This window comes from Anastrepha obliqua, chromosome 1 (assembly GCF_027943255.1).
Source record: "Anastrepha obliqua isolate idAnaObli1 chromosome 1, idAnaObli1_1.0, whole genome shotgun sequence".
Taxonomy (NCBI): domain Eukaryota; kingdom Metazoa; phylum Arthropoda; class Insecta; order Diptera; family Tephritidae; genus Anastrepha; species Anastrepha obliqua.
This window is the reverse complement of record NC_072892.1, coordinates 101,332,471-101,351,472: the sequence shown is the minus strand read 5'-3', so window position 1 is coordinate 101,351,472 and position 19,002 is coordinate 101,332,471. Positions and strand designations below refer to the sequence as shown.

The 19,002-nt window shown below is 35.6% G+C and overlaps 1 pseudogene; it reads left to right on the top strand.

Annotated features, from left to right (window-relative positions):
* Positions 1 to 2,905: 2,905 nt before the first annotated feature.
* Positions 2,906 to 5,092, top strand: LOC129236235 (probable ATP-dependent RNA helicase DDX43; annotated as a pseudogene).
* Positions 5,093 to 19,002: the final 13,910 nt, after the last annotated feature.

Sequence of the window (19,002 nt, the reverse complement as noted above, 5' to 3'; positions counted from 1 at the left end):
ACAATACGTACAAGCCGCGCACAGTGATCGAAATGAGCGATCTAGCGGGATTTTACTAAAAATTAAAGTTGTGAAATGCCACCAAAATTGTTTTGCTTTCCTAACCAATGAGGCACTGCAGGGACTAGCACTATCTATTTGGTTGATACTTTGCATATTCGGACAGATTTCAAACGTAATAAGTGTTGTTTCTGAAGAGGTAGTCAACGCAGGTAGGCAAATCTAGCTAAAATTATGGATGTTCAAGCAATTCGTATATTATTTCGTTCACCTTAGTTAACGTCAAAACGCTTGTTCATTGTCTTAATAAAAAAATTATGGTTTTCTTCTGTAAATCAGATCCTTTTTCACAAGTTTTATTAAGATCCAGGCTCGGTTTCGTTGTTGCTAATAGCTCAGAGTAGCCGTCAAAAAGAAAAATGTTCTCTCTGTAGTTGAAGTAGTATCAGAAAACTTGGAATCGGCCTTGGAATCCTGCTACCGCTACTACTCACACTTTTGTTGCGGTACTACTACTCCCATAACTGCCACTTGAGCAGTACTCTTTTTTGTTTTGTTAGATGCATTTTGTATACGGTTTTGCAGTATTACACTGAAAATATCACCCACAAATTAGGTATGTCCGTATACTCTGAAGAACCGTCCTGAATCGTTATGTTAAAAAAATTCAAAAATTTATTATATCTATTGATATCTTGGCTATTTACATATGCCTATTTTATAGGACTTATTATTTATAAGTATATACTGGGTTGCCCATATTCGACGGACCCATGTGTTTTTTTTTTTTAAATCAAAGAAAAACACAATTTTTTTGATGTTGACGATAATAATCATTTTATTTGGTTCAAGTAGATTTGTTGACATCACTTTTTGAACATGATATCTCTCAAATGGCCGCCTTGAACCTGTACGGCATATTGTGCCCATTTTGCAGCATTTTCCATAGTTTTAGCTAACATTTCGGCTGGAATAGCGGCTATTTCTTCACGGATGTTGTTCTTGAGCTCTTCTATGGTCTTTGGCCCCCCACAAGAAGAAGTCAGATGGCGTGACTTTTTCGTCGTAAAGAGGTACCTCTTGAATTTCGTGAGGATTTTCAGTGGCGTAAATACGGTAATTTTGCTTGTTTACAGTCCCATTCAATAAGAAATGGGCCTCATCGGACATGATGATTTTGTTCTTCTTCTTCTTTTGACTTCTTTTGTTGAATGTAAATTTCAACAATTTGGGAGCGCTCGCGTGGCGTGTACTGTTCCATGGTAAAAATCTCCTTGGACTGACGCTTCCAACGCGGTATGTCATTAAGCGATCTGACGTCTCTGTCAAATGATACAGGGTTGCCAGATGAGTTCTTCGAATATAATTGACGCTTACAACATATTTGAGTATTTGGCAAGGCTTCTCCTCCTATTTGTGACGTGAGTCTTTATGTTGTTTCAGATACCTGTAAACGGCCATATTTTCCCTGATTTTCATTAAAATTATTTAAAATGAAGAAGTCAATATATTTTTTCAAAATTGGTGTACAGTTCATTTATACATTAAGATAATATAATTTTTTTGGTTTTTCTTCTAATCATTTAAAATGGCGCATGTGCACTCAATTCTTTCAGGAAGGTTGCAGCGGGGCTTCTCAATCGGCAGGCATTATAGCATTGGCGTCAGAGACCTGAATACAAAAAACAAAAATTGTTCTGTTTATTTATGTCATAATTCCTACATGAATTAAAAGGAAAATATGTTGCGGAATAAAATGCGTAAAAAAATGAATTTTGGGGCTAATTTTCCTACTATTTTTGCTTCGAAAAAATTATTTTTTTGAAAAATTTTCGAAAACTTGTAAATTCACATAGTAATGTCATAAGAAAGATGTGTGCACAATTTCAGGGAGATCGGTCGAGTTATCGTCTACGCCAAATTTAGTTTTGAGAAAAACGCGTCTAAAGTTTGAATACATAACTATACCTCTCCCAGCGCTCGAACACAAATAATAGAGTCGTCACGGTTGACGATCTATAATATAAGAAATTCTTAAATTTACGTTCCTAAAATTTTTTGACATATTCTTAAAGGATTATATTAACATTTTATGAAAAAAAAAATAAAAAGTTTCTTTCGAAATTTTACAGGTATCTGCCCCCTTTAGCCGACTCCAGATGGTTTTTTGTGAGGAGCTGTTTCAGAAAATTTCATTAATTATTATTATTGACTAAATTTCAATTAATTCGTGCTTTCTGCGGAATGTTAAGCACCACGAATATAGAAATAAAAAGTTAGCCAACGTGTTGTATTCCATGTTGGAACGTGTATACTAAATCGTCATCCAACTCATTGTACTCCGGGTTGATACAACGGTTGGAGCGTGTATACTCCACATAAGAAATAATTTCGTTATTGATAAATTCCTTAAATAAATATTCTAGCATACTGATTAAACAACACTCGTGCAGATCTCTGATATACATATACATTTGTATGTACATATGCAGTTATATAATATGTACTTATATATATTTATATGATAAAGGGGATAGTTAAGAAAAACTTTAAAATACGTTTTAATGATTCTAATTTGTTCATATATATATCCTTGGGCACACTCCCAGTATTTGCTGAAAACAATGAAAGAATGCAAATTCCTTCAGGCCATTACCGAAATAATGCAACGATATTGTGTGATTTTCGGTCAGATTCCCTAATTCACTTCCGAGTGAATTTCAATGCAGTTCCAAGAAAGTCAATTAATCACCTTTTGCGTTCTCTCAACCATGGCTTACGAATTTTCTTACCTGAAGAAAGTGTATTTAAGACTGCTTCCTAGACGTTCATACTCAGTATATCTGCGTCCTTCGATTAATATACGCGCGATTCATTTGTAACTTCAATAAGTAAATATCTTAGAATGTCCGCTAGAACAAATAAGTGGAACTCAGTTCCAAAAGGACGGCAACAAAACTCTGTTCGTAATCACGCTGGTGGGGAACGTGGTAACCCCCAAAAACTAAAACACAGTCACAAAATAATTATCCCATTGGATTGTGTTGGCCTGATCATAGGGCGAAGTGGCGCCAACATACAAAGTGTGGAAAATAGGTACCACGTAAGGGTAAATGTGGATAGAACAAGTGGTGTAGCCACCATAAGTGGAAACAGCGATAAAGACGTGAAAGAGGCGTGCAACCATATCAAAAACCAGTTGGATTCAAGAGGATGCGATAACATTCGAGTTGCGCGTAGTGACGATGGAGAAGGTGATAAGTATCAATGTAATGGTGGGGACAATGAAAAACTGAGAAGGGATAGCTCTAATAATTTGCCTACCGAGAAGTCAAGCGATACTACTAGCCTTGCCGGAATAATTGATTGGAATGCCGTGAATCGGAGAGCGGTAATATAAATTGAAAAAAAAAAAAAAAAATGAATTGTAAATACAAACATTTAAATCATAAATTTTACAGGAAGAATACAATGCTAAACGATGGGCTAAATGTCCAGCCCTCACAAAAAATTTTTACGTCGAAAATCAGGAGGTGTCAAATATAAATCCGAAGGAAGTTTCTCGTTTGCGAAAAGGGAACAATGAAATAACGATGTCTCGTGCCTTTGAACAAGTCGATGATCCAGACATCCCGAATCCCGTATGGAAATTTGAGCAGTGTTTTGGGGATTACCCCGACTTATTGCAAGAAATTCAAAAACAAACATTCAAGAAACCAACTCCAATTCAATCACAAGCTTGGCCAATCCTTTTAAAGGGCGAGGACATGATAGGGATCGCACAAACAGGCACAGGTAAAACATTACCGTTTTTGTTGCCCGCAATGATCCACACTGAGTACCAGATCATACCACGATCACTGCGCGGGGGCCCCAACGTATTGGTGCTTGCTCCGACACGAGAACTCGCTCTACAAATTGAAAAGGAGGTCACCAAATACTCGTTTCGAGGCATGAAGGCGCAAGCACTAAGGTTCAGTTCTAATGGAGTCCAATTTAATCACATGTTAATAATTTCAGAGTATGTATATACAGCGGAGGGGACCGAAGCGAACAAATAAGGAGAGTTCAAGAAGGTGTGAAAATTATAATTTGTACTCCGGGGCGCCTGAATGATTTGATTGAAGCCAAAGTCATCAATGTGTCTAGTGTAACCTATTTGGTTTAAGACGAAACTGATGGTATGTTAGATATGGGATTTGAACAGCAAATACGAAACATTTTATTGGATATTCGCCCTGACAGGCAAACTGTCATAACGAGTGCTACATGGCCTCCAGGAGTGAGATGCCTAACACAAAGTTATATGAGTAATCCTATACAAGTATGTGTAGGGTCCCTAGATTTGGCCGCGACGCATACCGTGAAGAAAATAGTGTTGGTAATGGACGAATCGGAGAAATATGCCGCTGTAAGTTTTACTGTTTGTTATGTAATAAGAATTAAATTAATCAAATCGACTACAGATTAAAGAATTCATCAATAACATGGGTCCGAAGGACAAAGCGATCATGTTTTGTGGAACCAGAGTATGCGCCGACGACATATCTAGTGATTTGTTGTTGGAGGGTGTGTCATGCACTGCTATACATGGCTCTAGGGATCAGGTATTTATGTTTGATGTTATAACTGCAGTGTTTTTTCCTAATTTTGAAAATTACCTTTTTAGGCCGATCGAGAAAAAGCTATTGACGAGATAACGACGGGATACATCAAGTTGGATTAGCAACCGATGTCGCTTCCAGAGGTCTGGATATAGATGATATCACGTAAGTGTGATTGTGCTTTACGTTTGTAGTACTACTATTTATGCGTTTCTTTAAATTATATGTTTAGGCATGTTGTGAATTATGATTTTCCTCGCAATATTGAGGAATATGTACATCGGGTTGGACATACTGGTCGCGCTGGCCGTACCGGAACATCGGTTAATTTTATAACTCCCAACGAGTCCGGAGTTGCTAAGGAGCTCATAAGCATCTTGGAAGAAGCTGGTGAGGAAGTACCAAGTGCGCTTCGGTACATGGCATGTTGCTCCAAAACGACGAAGAGTCGAGGCGGAAACAATGGAGGCCGAGGATATTGTAGTTAATACATTATTAAATTTCCACTATCGAATTGGAAAATAAAAATCGAAAATAAAATTTGTGTGTATTCATAGAGATATGTATGTAAATGTGAATTAATTTACAAATTATTTATTTAAATAAAAATTACTTGAATTGCGTACAAAAAAATGTTGCATAACAAATCTTAAACTATTAAGAAAAAAATCATAAAAGCAACACAGATTGCTAGTATTTCTCTGAGAGAAAACAGCAAACAACTAATAGGACCAGAGCAAAAGAGCAGCAACCACATAAAAAATTACACCATACCGTGACTCGTTTAGAATTCATAGTTTTTCTTGATGGTATTGTGTGCAGCCCAACTGCTGCAGTTTTGCTTGTCAGCGTATTAGTTTAAAATCAAAAAATCACGCTATGAGGAAGACGAACTTATTATGGAACGACCATTGTCATAAAATATTTAGATTACTTTCACACGACTTTTGCCTCAGTAGCCCTGCATGTCCAAGTTTTATTGTAGCACCAAAAAAAGGTTTAACATAATTGTATAAGTTCCACTGAAATGTAATGTATCTCTTACCAAACTAGCCCCTGCACTCTTTCACTTGGATACCAAATTTTTACCATGATTCCATAGATAGTTGAGTGTTATACTTTATTATTACATCTGTACTTATTACTATCTCTCCGTTATCTTCCATGCAGATGGTTTTTCCAAGCAGTGCTCAAAACTAGCGCTCATCTTATACCGCTATTCCGCTCTCACTGAATTTTCCAGAATCGCTGTGTGAGTCACGCCACAATTCTGCAATTTATTCGTCTATTGTTTATGTACTTTCTTCTTTTTCTTGCATTCTTGTTCAGATTTTCACATTTCTCTCTCTCAATTGCAGCATTGTGACATCACGCCTCTCTCATGGTCCAAAGTTTGTATTCTATATTTTTTCCAGCACTCAGCGAAGTCTTGCATTGCATGTGTAGCGATGTTGTTAACTTTTCTATTCATCGTATGATATTACAAGTGAAGAGAGGTGGACATCAACCATTTCGGCTTAACGTATAGGACAAATGGCTTACAAACATAGTCGAGATAGAAAAATTGCAATACTCTCATTCACTATATTTTCCAGATTTTTCCACCTGAGGCTAAAAGAATGGGTCGAAGGAAAAGAGGAATTATGAAACAAATTTCGATTTTGAGAGCCTTGCGAAATGTATAGGCGTCAAAAAATATAGAGGTAAAAAAAGGTTTTGTTTCAAATGTTTTCTTCAGTGTAAATGATCTATCTTATTTCAAGTTGTATTAATTCACCCTCGCATGCTGGATTTGTGGGAAAGTGAAAGGTGGTGTGTCGACATAGATAATGACACCATTCAGACAATCTTTTCATGAATTCTGATCAAAATAAAATTGTACCAAAAGGCAGTAACAAAAAGTCTATGCAGAAATTTAAACAAACCCCAAAAATAGTAAGTGGGAAATAGGTAGCAGGTGACTGAAATTAAGCTAAGATTTCATGTTATATTTTCTGAACAGAAAATATTTAAAAAGTTCGATTGTTTTTATATGTTTAAATATGTATGCATGCATGGGTAATCGGAGAAATTTCTTTTTTGTAGCTTGATTTAGCACAAAAAATATTGTATATGAATTTAAAATCAGCATGATATGATACAAGCGAAAAGGGGGGCTTATGAATAGATTTTATGCAGAGGTCTGATGGAAAAGGCTGTGCTTCAACGCATATTTATGGCAATCTGTGTTCCCGTACTTACCGACAGTTGGAAGTTTCCCAATGAAAATAAATAGGCACATGTATACATACATATCTGCCCACACATGTACATATATATATGAAGCTTTTTGTGGCCAACTTTGCACGAGTTATTAGAAAAGGTCCAAGGAAATTTATGATGCTCCAAGTAATAAGTATGTATGTGTGCATATAATTGTATCCAGTGTTGTTGCGAGCGACTACGCCGTTTATTATTTCATCATATTCGTTTTTCATTGAGGTAGAAGATAAAATTTTAATGAAGCAAAAATCCGCATGCGTGTACAGAATACCCAGATATGATCAAAGTTCAAATGTAAGCGCGTTGCTTTTATATGCATAGGTATCATTATCATTGTTTCTGTTTTTGTGTTTACAAAACAGAGATTACCACCACTTTAAGGCTTTATATTTATTATCCTCATTACATATATCCTAAAGTTTGCTGTCGGCTTTTATTCAGTCAATGGGCAACACTTCTACCTCTAAAGCGAACGTAATTTTCTAACAACAATGTATAGCAGGGCGTATGAGTGCTGTTACGTTATCGGCTAGGTGAACCGTAAATTAAGATTTGGAACCGATAAAGACATTGAGGAGTACAACGCAACAACAGGGGTCCCCAAGGAACAGTTCTAGGCCCACTACTATTTTTTTGTTTTTTTTTTGCCTAAAAAAATTCCATTAATACAAACACACCTCCTTTTTTGAGGACACACCTTTCCCCGGTACTACTGCTACCGTACTTTCTCGCTGCCGTACAAGAATATTGAGTTTGCGGTAGCTATGATCAGCTTTTTTTGGACTGTGTTTATCCACTGATATTTGTCATTAGTCTACTTAGCATTCCCGTGACCTTCGTTATTTTCGCGTGCCGTATCTGGGCCCAGAAGTAAGTTTTTAATCATGTTGAATGCCTAGCAGTGAATTTGAGTCACTATGGGCGTGTCGCCTTGTTGCATGCTGACATTGAATGGTATGTGAGCTGGTATTATCAGCATGACTTCGGTCTTATGTTTGGCGTCTTATGTTTGTCCTCAAGCCATATTTGGGTCCTTAAATGACTTGGTTTAGCTTCCTCGTCATTGGACTCGCGTATGAAATCGCCGTGGTAATAGTGGCAAAACACATCCAAGATATAGAGAGGATTGCCACCAAATCAGTAAGTAGGATCAAAGCTTGGTTAACCTCCATGAAGGCAGTATAATTTATGAAGGTAAATACTGGCACTGTAACTATCAATTCGAACCCCGCTATGAAATGCCTAGGGGTGATGCTTGATAGTTGTTTAAACTTTGAAACGCACCTGGAATATGCTATGAAGAAGGTATCGAGTTTACAGCCCTGTCTGGCTGCCATAACAAATAATACTATATAGTAGGGTTGTCAGCTCGGTCCTTTGTACGTGGCACCGATCTGTGCTGATGAACTGAACATAAATACTGCTTTGCGTCTCTGCGGTTTACGTACGATTTCGGATGACGGTTCCTTCTCTTCTAATTGAAGATAATGTATAAAAGGCTATCTAAACTCGGCGGTAGAGTCAGGCGTAAAGAAATTGAAGCAGAGGAAAGGGGTTATTCTACCGCCCCTGAAGATAGATGGACGCGTGAGTTAATACCCATTCTAGGGACATAATCAGAAAGGAAACATGGGGAAGCAAACTACCACCTAACTCAGTTCCTTTCAGGGCGCGGAACTGATTTAGCCATGACAAATTTGCACGGAGAAAAAATCAGATGCTCATCATAGCTTGCTCCCGAAATCTTTGAAATCTTAAGCGGAGAAAATATTGGGAAAATATCGTACGGGTCAACAAAAACTAGGAGCCTTTGAGCTAACCAACACAGTGAGGTAATACCTTTTTGACCGTTCGTTGGAAAGAGTAATTCATTGTGGAGAGGTGCTTAGTACGTAGGTGTTGCTGTGAGGGTATAAGTCGTGCGGAGTTTTCTCTTCACGGGTGTCATCCCAGAAAAAAACATGAACATTCGTCACAAGTATATTCAATTTATTTTTTTTTAATCCATTTCTTTAGGGAGATCTGAACCTTAAACAACATTTTCACTTAAAGCTATTTAATTCGTTTAAGAGAAAAAACATTCATACACCTACAGGTGGAACCATTTACTAATTTTATGATAAATAATAATTTAGACTAATTTATTATCATATGAGGTCTTTTGTAGATTTTCTCTTGTGTCTGGTGAAGGTTATGGGGTATGCAATTATTTCAGTGACAGGAGGGCTTGGGGCGTGTGTTGTGGGATGTGGCATATTTACATATTTCTTCAATTATTGTGGGTTCATTGAGATCACGATGAATTTGTGCATCTTTGATATAATAAGGGGCATTTGGGATCATTCCTAAGGTTTTCAACTGGAAGCTTTGAAGTATTTCGATGTTGGAGTTAGCTGTTGCACCCCAAAGTTGCCATATCTATAACTGAGTAAAGTGAGAGCATACTTTCGAGAGAAACATGAGAATTGAGCTTAAGAAGTGGACAAGTTTTTCGATTTAGGGTAAGTGACTTGAAAACATTCTGTCTCGTTTGGCTCAATGCGCTATTCTTTCACCCAATGAGTTATCTTATTAAGTCCTTTCTGGAGTTTTTAGGCGTGGAGGTCGGTTCTGAGTACGGCAGTGTCATCCGCGAGTGTTCCAACTATGGTTTCTGCTGATAGATCGTAAGTATATAGCAAGTATTGTATGGCGCCCATATAACTGCTTTGGGGTACAACAGCTGAACTTACACATATCTCAGACTACTTTCACATGTCTCAGATTGTTCTTCGCCTTGTTTGACAAAGAAGTATAGAATATCGAGGGCTTAATAGATATGTACAATAACAATTTATTGGAAGAGTGTCTTTTATTTCATAGCGGAAGTCATCATCCCAAACGCGGTCAAAGGCTTCAGAAGTATCGAGGAAAGCCGTTGTGCAATATTGTTTTTGTTCAAATGCATAACAGCATACACTGTTTATGAGTCTATGCACTCGGTGGTCCTGTGTTTTTTCCTCAAATCTAATTGGTGATTTGGAATTATTTTTCGGCTTTAAGAGAAAGCGATTACATTACCTTAGAGGCAATAGGCAATAGGCTGATGGGTCAATATGATTCGACTTGTTCAGCGCTTTTTCCTGATTTGGGAATCAGTTATCCTTGAGCTAATTTCTGTTGACGGGGAATAAAACTAGATAATGTAATAGAATTTTATATGTATAGCACGTAAGGGAAGTGAGTCCTTCTTTTGGGAGTTGTTTCAGTATTTCTCTTGTTATGAGGTCATATCCAGGGACTTTCTTGTTAAAGGGGTTAGGGGTAGTCAGAATTTTCAAAAAATAATATCTTAAAAATATTGTGTGAAAATTTGAAGGGAATCTGACAAATACTTTTCGTGTCATTCAACAATTAACAAAGGGCGCTCGGGCAAAAACAAAAACTTTAAATGCGTTTTTGTCTAAACTTTATTTTTTAAACTGGTGATCACTGTATTTTAAAAACCGCTTGATAGATTTCAATAAAATTTATACTGCTTTTGAAAAGTATAAAAACTCGTGCCTGATCGAAGGATTTTTTTTTTTAAATTTCGATTTTTTTTAACAATTAATTGTCAGTTTTTTTCTCGAAAATTAGTATTTCCTGAGGGCACCGTATTGCTAATTTTGAAAACAAGCTTCGATCAGGGTCAAGATTATCTATTAATAAAACTAATTTCTCTTGTCCGATTGATTTTAGCTGAATCTCCAAACACTTGTGATGATCACCGCGAGGGACTTCTGGAGAAACGGGCTCCACACAAACAGCGTTAACTTTTAAAATTATTAATTTTTTTTTTTTAATTTTGTTAAAGTTAAGTCGAAACATGATGTATTAATGCTATGTTTTTATTTTTATAAAATAAAGCAATTGACTAGCAAAAAAAAAATATTGAAAACCATCATTTTTTCGGGCCTCTGACTACCCCTAGCCCTTTAAGCTTTTTTATCATTTCTTTATCTGTAGTGTGCGTGTTTTAGGGTGAGACAGGGTATAAAGTTCTATTTGAAATCGATTTGATTGTAATTTCCTCTGGCATTAATTATCTCTACACAAACACACACATACCCACATTAAAGTATGTGCTTACATATACATCACTCTTTAATTACTATTTCTATATTTTTATTCTATCTTAATCCGTTTAAATTTTTACTTTCATACACAGACACAACAATAACTATTTTTCAATTGCTTTGGTAAGTTGCACACTAGTACATACCGTACAAACACATGCACGAATGTAACTACAAGAATAATGAAACAAGAGGCATAAATAAAAAGAATATCAATAACAATTCTTGCGAACGCCATAAAAGTTCTTGGCGGTTGGAAAGTTTATAGCAGCAGCAGCTATGCATATACCTATATAAGTTCATATAGATCTATACAAATATACAAGCGCTATGTAGCAACAATTGTTTTACTCGTAAATAAGACAAAAGCGGCAGTTGAGGCCTCAAACTGTTGCATGTGGCATGCAACGGCAAAGTTACTTTGTCTCAGCTGTTGCCTTTATTGTTGTCGTGTTCCATAAAAATTGAACCTGACAGTATGAATGCGAGTAAGGAGATGAAATAAATGTCTAGCCGTAAATATGTGAGTTGCACTCACACTCATACATACATATCCTTGCATAACGTTACTTGCATTATATAAAGCAACAATTGGCCAACAACTCAGATGAATATGTGCAGTGCAGTTAGGCATTCAATTTTCACATGAATTTGAAGCAGAGTGACAGGACCGAAAGCGGAAGGATTGGTGTTCCTGTTTATCTAAGTTCTTATAGTTCCACATGTGCAACTTGCACATGGAGCAAAATAATGTCTTATTTTACATCTATATATGTATGTACATGTACAGTATGTCAAGAATGAGTTTTGACATTGAAAATGAGAATTTTTGAAGAGAAGAGTCCCCAAAAGGCATCCAAAGAATGCAGCAACAGTACAAACTGCAATAATAGAAGAATGACCTTAAAAAGCGCCTGAAAGTGTTATTTAATTTTGTTGCTTTAATTGTTGTTTTTCCAAAGAATTTTAAGTTTTTTATTCATTCCCTTTAAATGCTGTGAATAAATGCGAATCAGTTCAAAAATAATCCAAAGATAAATAAAGAGAGCTATTTGTTGCTAATGAAGTCGGAAAATTGAATTTATTTTCAATGTCAAAACTCGTTCTTGACATACTGTATAAATAATTAGCGCCTATACCCTGTTTGGGTGTTTGGCGAGCTCCTCCTCCTATTTGTGGTATGCGCCTTGGTATTGTTCCACAAATGAAGGGACCTACAGTTTTAAGTTGATTCCGAACGGCAGATAGTTTTTATGAATACTTTTTTTGTCGCAGTAATACACTCGGGGGCTTCCCATTGCCTGCCGAGGGGCGACCACTATTAGGAAAAAAAACTGTCTATCATTTTCAAATTCGAACCTACGTCCTCCCGAATGGTTGTCCCGCACCAACTCACTATTACTATATTGTAATAAAAATTAAAAAAATAGTTTGATTTAAAATACGGAGTATAAAATTGGGCCCGCCTGGGCTTAGTGTGTTTGTGGGTTCAATCGTCCATGCGGGTTTTATTTGATCCGTAGAATGTTCCTATGGCTATGCATGTAGTAACAATTCAAGTTTTCTTTCACTAATTTCATTGCTTATGAAAACCCCGCCTTTTTTGGAATGGCCGACATCTATACCTTGCGGGCAAGTGAGTTTCTTCGTCTACTAAGTGGCATATTAAGTCAAAAAAGAACTGCATCTTAGACTTACCTATGCAATTTCTCAAAACTTTAATTGTTATTAAACAGCTAAGCATTGACACCGTTTTTTTCCAACTTTTTTAAATATGCCCACAAATTTTCTGTTAAGATCCAGGTTTTGGGCTGGTGAATTCAATACTTTACTGCAATTAAAATGAATCCACAATCTGGTCAAAGTAGAGATGCCATACCATAACGCCATATCCTTAACCATAATATTAACCATAACGATATTTATTTGATTAATTGAAAGTGGTATAAGCCACAAAATTTTCACAAAATTTCAAATTTCAGCTATTTCATATCAAATCCTAATATATTAAAATAACATAATCTAAAGAGATTAGCAGTATGCAATGAAAATTAACTCGATAAAATGTGTTCATTTTTTGGTTAGTAAACAAAATACGGTTACTGTATTGTTTTTGATAGTGGTATACGTCAGTCTGTTCACAAAGTTTGGCAAAATAATTAGTAGTTTTTTCATGTCTTCAGTTAACGGTTCAGGTATGATCAAGTAATCCTTTTAATGTAAAAACGTAATATTTATAGTTAATTGTAGACATTATGCGGCGAAAAAGTATAAGTAATGCTCCTAAGAAATGGAAATGAATAAGACTAATATCGTCTTCAGATGAATCAGTTCATACTTTAAAAATAATTTCAGAACCCTTACAAACGGAAGAAAGCAACATGAAATCAAGAAAGAGGACACGAAATCAACATAATTATGCACTAAATATAAGAAAAATTAAGAGAAATAGTAGAGAGGAATATGAAACAAAAGAGTCTAAGCATGTGGGTGGTAAACTTTTCGAAAATAAAGATTGCCTATGTTCCAAAAAATTTATAAATGGAATCGAATATGAAGACCAGAAAGCTAATTTTGATTCTTTTTTGAAATTAGAAAGTTTCGAAAAACAGAATTTGGTTCTGTATGGTTTGGTTCGAAAACAATCAATAAAATAAAGACGTCCAGAAATTACTAAGGAAATATGAGAAAATGTAGTTTTAAGTTCATCTAAATGTAAGGTATTCAGAAGTTTCTGTTTGCAAAACGTTTTTTTTTTTTTGATACTTTTAAAACATCTAACTGAAGATTAAGCCGTATCTTAAATGCTACAACACCTGGAATGGATGGTCGTGACAAAAGGGCTGGTTCATCTAGAAAAAAAGATGAAGAAAAATTTAAGTGACACGAGAACATTTCTGAGCTTTCTATGAAAATATGAACGAGACTGATTTAATAAAACACAAACGGTTAATTATTTTCAATTTTTATTTTATCTCCTTCAAAGTAATCACCATTGAAGGCGATACACATATGCCAACGTTTTTTCCAATCATCATAGCATTTCTGGAAGACCGATTTCGGTATGGATTTCAGTTCCTTCTTCGAATTCTCTTTTACAACTTCAATTGTCTCAAAATGTTTTCCACGGAGCGGCAACTAGAGCATGGGAAACAGGAAAAAGTCACATGGAGCCATATCAGGCGAATACGGTGCTTGCGGAACGATATTAACATTATTTTTGTTCAAATAATCGCGAACAAGACGTGATGTGCGAGCTGATGCATTATCGTGATGCAAGAACCATGACTTGTTGTCCCATAATATTCAGCGTTAACCGATCGGCCTTGCGGAAGGAACTCCGAGTGCACCACACCTTCGTAATCGAAAAAAAAAGTCAGCATAACCTTAATTTTTGAGCGGCGTTATTTTTTGGGTTGATGTACGGCCCTCTTTGAACGATTTGTACCACTGGAAAACATGTGCACGCGATAGAGCAGAGTCTCCACAGGTTGTCTGCAACATTTTTAAGGCGTCTGAAGCCGAAATTTTGTTGGAATAACAAAATTTCAAACAAATTCTTTGTTCAACTTTAATTTCCATCGTTAAATTCGAAAAACACACTCGAGCTTGACTTGTTTACAGTAGCACAGAAAACAAACTATGTGACATATCACGCTGAAATTTGCCATGTAAGCTTATAACAGTCCTACCAAAAAACAAAAAATTTATTTTTGCCATATGTCATCCGCGGACCGTTTTATTGATAACGTCTCGTTCATATTTGAGCAGAAGCTATATATATATATAATTGGCGCGTACACCATTTTTGGGTGTTTAGCCGAGCTTCTCCTCCTATTTGAGGTGTGCGTCTGAATGTTGTTCCATAAATGGAGGGACCTAAAGTTTCAAGCCGACTCCGAACGGCAGATATTTTTTATGAGGAGCTTTTTTTATGGCAGAAATATACTCGGAGGTTTGCCATTGCCTGCCGAGGGGCGACCGCTAAGAGAAAAATGATTTTCTTAATTTTGGTGTTTCACCGAGATTCGAACCTACGTTCTCTCTGTGAATTCCGAATGTTAGTCACGCACCAACCCATTCGGCTATGGCGGCCGCCTGGCTTAGATATTCGAAAAATATATGAGGTGTATGTGATAAAATGTGATGAAAATAATACATCACGTGTGAAGGAGTGGACTTACAGGAAAATATTCAATACGGAGTTCAACTTAAATTTTCATACTCCTCGTAAAGACACGTGCCAACAGCGTGATTCGATAAAACTAAAAATTGAAACATCCAGTAATGAAGACGAGAAGTTGCATCTTATTGAAATTCATGATTCACATCTTAACAGTGCCGAACAGGCTAGAAAAAGTTTAACAGATGACATACAAAAAGCAGAACATAATCAGAGTGAATATAACGGATTCACATTTGATCTACAGAAAGCGCTTTCTTATCGAAAACTTTCCGTTTCGGTAGCTTATTATAAACGTAACATATACAGGGTGGGCCAAATAAGACCTATTAATGTTAAGCACAAATAACTTTGTTATTTTTTGACATATTTATTTTTCCCTTTTTGTAGGTTATAATTGAATTGTTGGAAATTTATTATGGAACCCTACAGTACAACATAACGCGTTAAAATTATCGAGTTTTTCTATTCTTGTTAACGATCAATTGTTTTAACGCAGCGTAAATATCGGCATATGTCGGATGAAACGCATTTCCATTTAAATGGTTATGTCAACAAACAAAACTGTAGATTGTGGAGCTCTGCACATCCAAGGGCAACACACCAACATCAGTTGCACCCATCTAAATGTACTGTTTGGTGCGGTGTTATGGCCACTAGAGTTATCGGTCCACATTTCTTCGAAAATGAGGATAAAATGCCGGAATCGATTTCAGGAGCTTCTTACAGAACATTGATTGAAAACTTTTTGCGGCCAATGGCGGAGCAGTATCCTAATTTGTGGTTTCAACAAGATGGAGCAACTGCGCATACTGCTAGGCAAACTATGGACCTGCTGCTGCGTAGTAGTAGGTTTTATTTGGCCCACCCTGTATGTATGCAATTTAGGGTTTCATAATTTCAACAATGAAAATGCTAAAATGTATGCATGGGATGAAACTATCGCCTCAAGAGGAACACAGGAAGTTGCGTCCTACATCTTAAAGCACATTCGGGACATTGCCACTTAAAAGCATGTCATAGCTTATAGTGATGCCTGCTCAGGACAAATCGTAAAATTAATATAGCTTTAATTTGGTTAAAAATTGTTCAGTAATCTGATAATAATGTTGAAACAGTTGATCATATCGCGATTTTGGTTTGATAGAAACTAAAATAAAACCAATCGAATTATTTATACATACCTAAGAATTATTATTATTTAATAGAAGTATTTACAAAGAAAACCCCATTTTTGGTAGCACAAATGGCTCAAAAATATTTCATTTCAACAAAACAACTAAAAGAATCAACGAATAATAATATAGAAAGAAAAACACCAATGGAGAAGCTGTGTCTTGGCTAAAAATACAATGGATCAGATTTAAAAAAAATGCTCCGTATAAGATATTTTATAAAACTTATATAGTTACAATGAAATGAGTTTGAATAAAATGTTAATTACTAATAAAAATGTTTCCTTAATGGTATAAGTCATTTATAAAGTCATACAGTTAATTTTGAAAGTGGTATAAGTCATTTCAAACATTCTAAGCCACATTTGCTTTTAAAAGTTGTTATAAATTTTACAATCATAAAAAATACTTGTTTGTTCGCACTACTTTACTGTCTCAAAATCATATTCCATAATACAAAAATATTTGTAATCCTTTAAAATGCAAAACTCTAAATATCTCGAAACAAGGAAAATATGACTTATACCACTTTCAAAATCAAGGGCTCAATTATTAGCAGCTAATATTTACATATACTATCACATTTGTGCAACACAACGCAACACCATCCAATTGGTTATGGTTACGACGAGAAACCAAAATTCAATTGGTTTATGTTTATGGTTATGAGTACGGAATTATGGCATTGCACCTCTAATCGATTACAGTGTTGCCCATATATTGGTTCGTTAAGCAAATTTATGGCGTTATGGCACTCTACTCTGGGCTTAAATTTGACACTTTCTAGCGAAAGATAACCGCTTTTGAATATGCTAAGCAGAGGGCAAAGACTTACTTCGAGCGACGCCTGAGATATAACTGTGCTTTTGCAAAACTTGTGGACTGTTTCATGAGAAACTTCGACGCCATATTCATCTCTAAGCTCACTAGCTAGAGTTCTCGTCAAAATCTAAAGGTTTGAGGCTACTTTTTTCAACAAAATACGTTCGACGCAGTCAGTTATTTTCCACGGCTCTCCACGTGCAGTTTTTGGTTGCAGCTTATATATTTTGAATTTAAATAACTTACCGTTTTTCGCCGACTGACCACTCTTGGTGTAACATTCTAAAGCTCCATCCTCTTATTACAAACCAGGTCCGTGTAAAATATTTGAATTCTTTCTTTGATATGTCGTGTAAGTTTAAGACGGTAGTTTTTTAACCATGTTTAATTAGAGTAAGATAATAAATCGATTTGCGCTCTAAAAACTTTATTCTTATATTAAAAGCTATTCACCTACTGAGAAGTTAAAGCAATAAAAGAAGGACACACAAAAATTTTCCACACTTTACAACGAAGTACTTTTCCTCTTCCAATTCCATGTCCGTTAAGTCGGAATACCTTCTGCTGCTGTGAAATTCACACCTGAAGCGGCAAATTATTCTTAACTTTTACAATAATCCCAGTAATTACAAGCACTTAAGTACGTAATATATTTGTATGTTTGTGAGAGAGGTACGATTCAGGTAAGAAATAGCAAAAACTTCACTATAAGCCTCTGTATCATGTGGCTTGTACACGAATGTAGGTATGTGTATGTATGCCAAGAGGTACGATAATAATTGAATCAGTATAAAACACAAAATAAATGAAGAAATTGAAAAAATAGGAAAGGCTGCGGAAAATAATTAAGATAGAGGTAAAAAACACTATGCCACTCTACGCATTGAAAATCCCGCGAATGAAAGCAAAATTGAAATAGAAAATAAAATCGTTGATAGCAGAGAGGGTGGTAAAAACAGAAAATGAGTGCGGAATTAAATCGCCTACAAACAAATTCTAGAAATCACTTACTCACTTATTAGAAACCGCAAGAAATCAGCACATGGCACAGTGGGGTGAGACTTCAAAACCGTTTGAGAGGTTTGTAAAAGTTTTTTATGTAATAGTTTCACACTTTTTTGGGCTTCTCATGTTTTGTAAACGCAAAAATATATATCGTATTTGGAACGCAGTTTTAAGATTATAGGATATTTGAGAAATTATTAATTTAATATAAAGTAAATGGATTCAGTTTGGGTTAATGAGTAGTGGTCATATATGGCGCATTGACGACTCGTGATTTTAAGATTATATTATGATTAAGCTTTCGTGCGTCTGTGGAGAAAGGAATGAATTGATAGAATACAGGATTATGTATACTGATATGGTACAAAGACGTGATTAGCCATAAGCTAGCTCTTATTTTATTTATTTTTTATTTACATGTTTAAAAATCTTATAATGCACTATTTCTTACAGCCTATGAAAAGCAGATGAATACTAAACAATTCAATCAAAAGTAAATTAAACTTATAATTTATTAATTCATTTCAATGAGGAAAATCTAACATTTCTTATAGTTTACAGAGAAAAAATATTAGAGAATACTTAGAATCTAGTTAAGCAATTCATTTAGCAGCATTTTGAGGTGGTACTTTGTAGAAAAAGTGAATTAAACTCCCTTAAAGATCTAAAAATCCGAAGATTGAAAGCATAATTAATTCATCCCTAACCAGAATATATAATATCATGATTTCGTAATCTTCACTAGGGAATATTGAAATTAATTTTTTCGAGTACCAATGGGGAGTCAATCGCACCACAAATCAAATCGAAACCGAAAGTTAGGGAGAGAATAGACCTAGATATATATATATAAA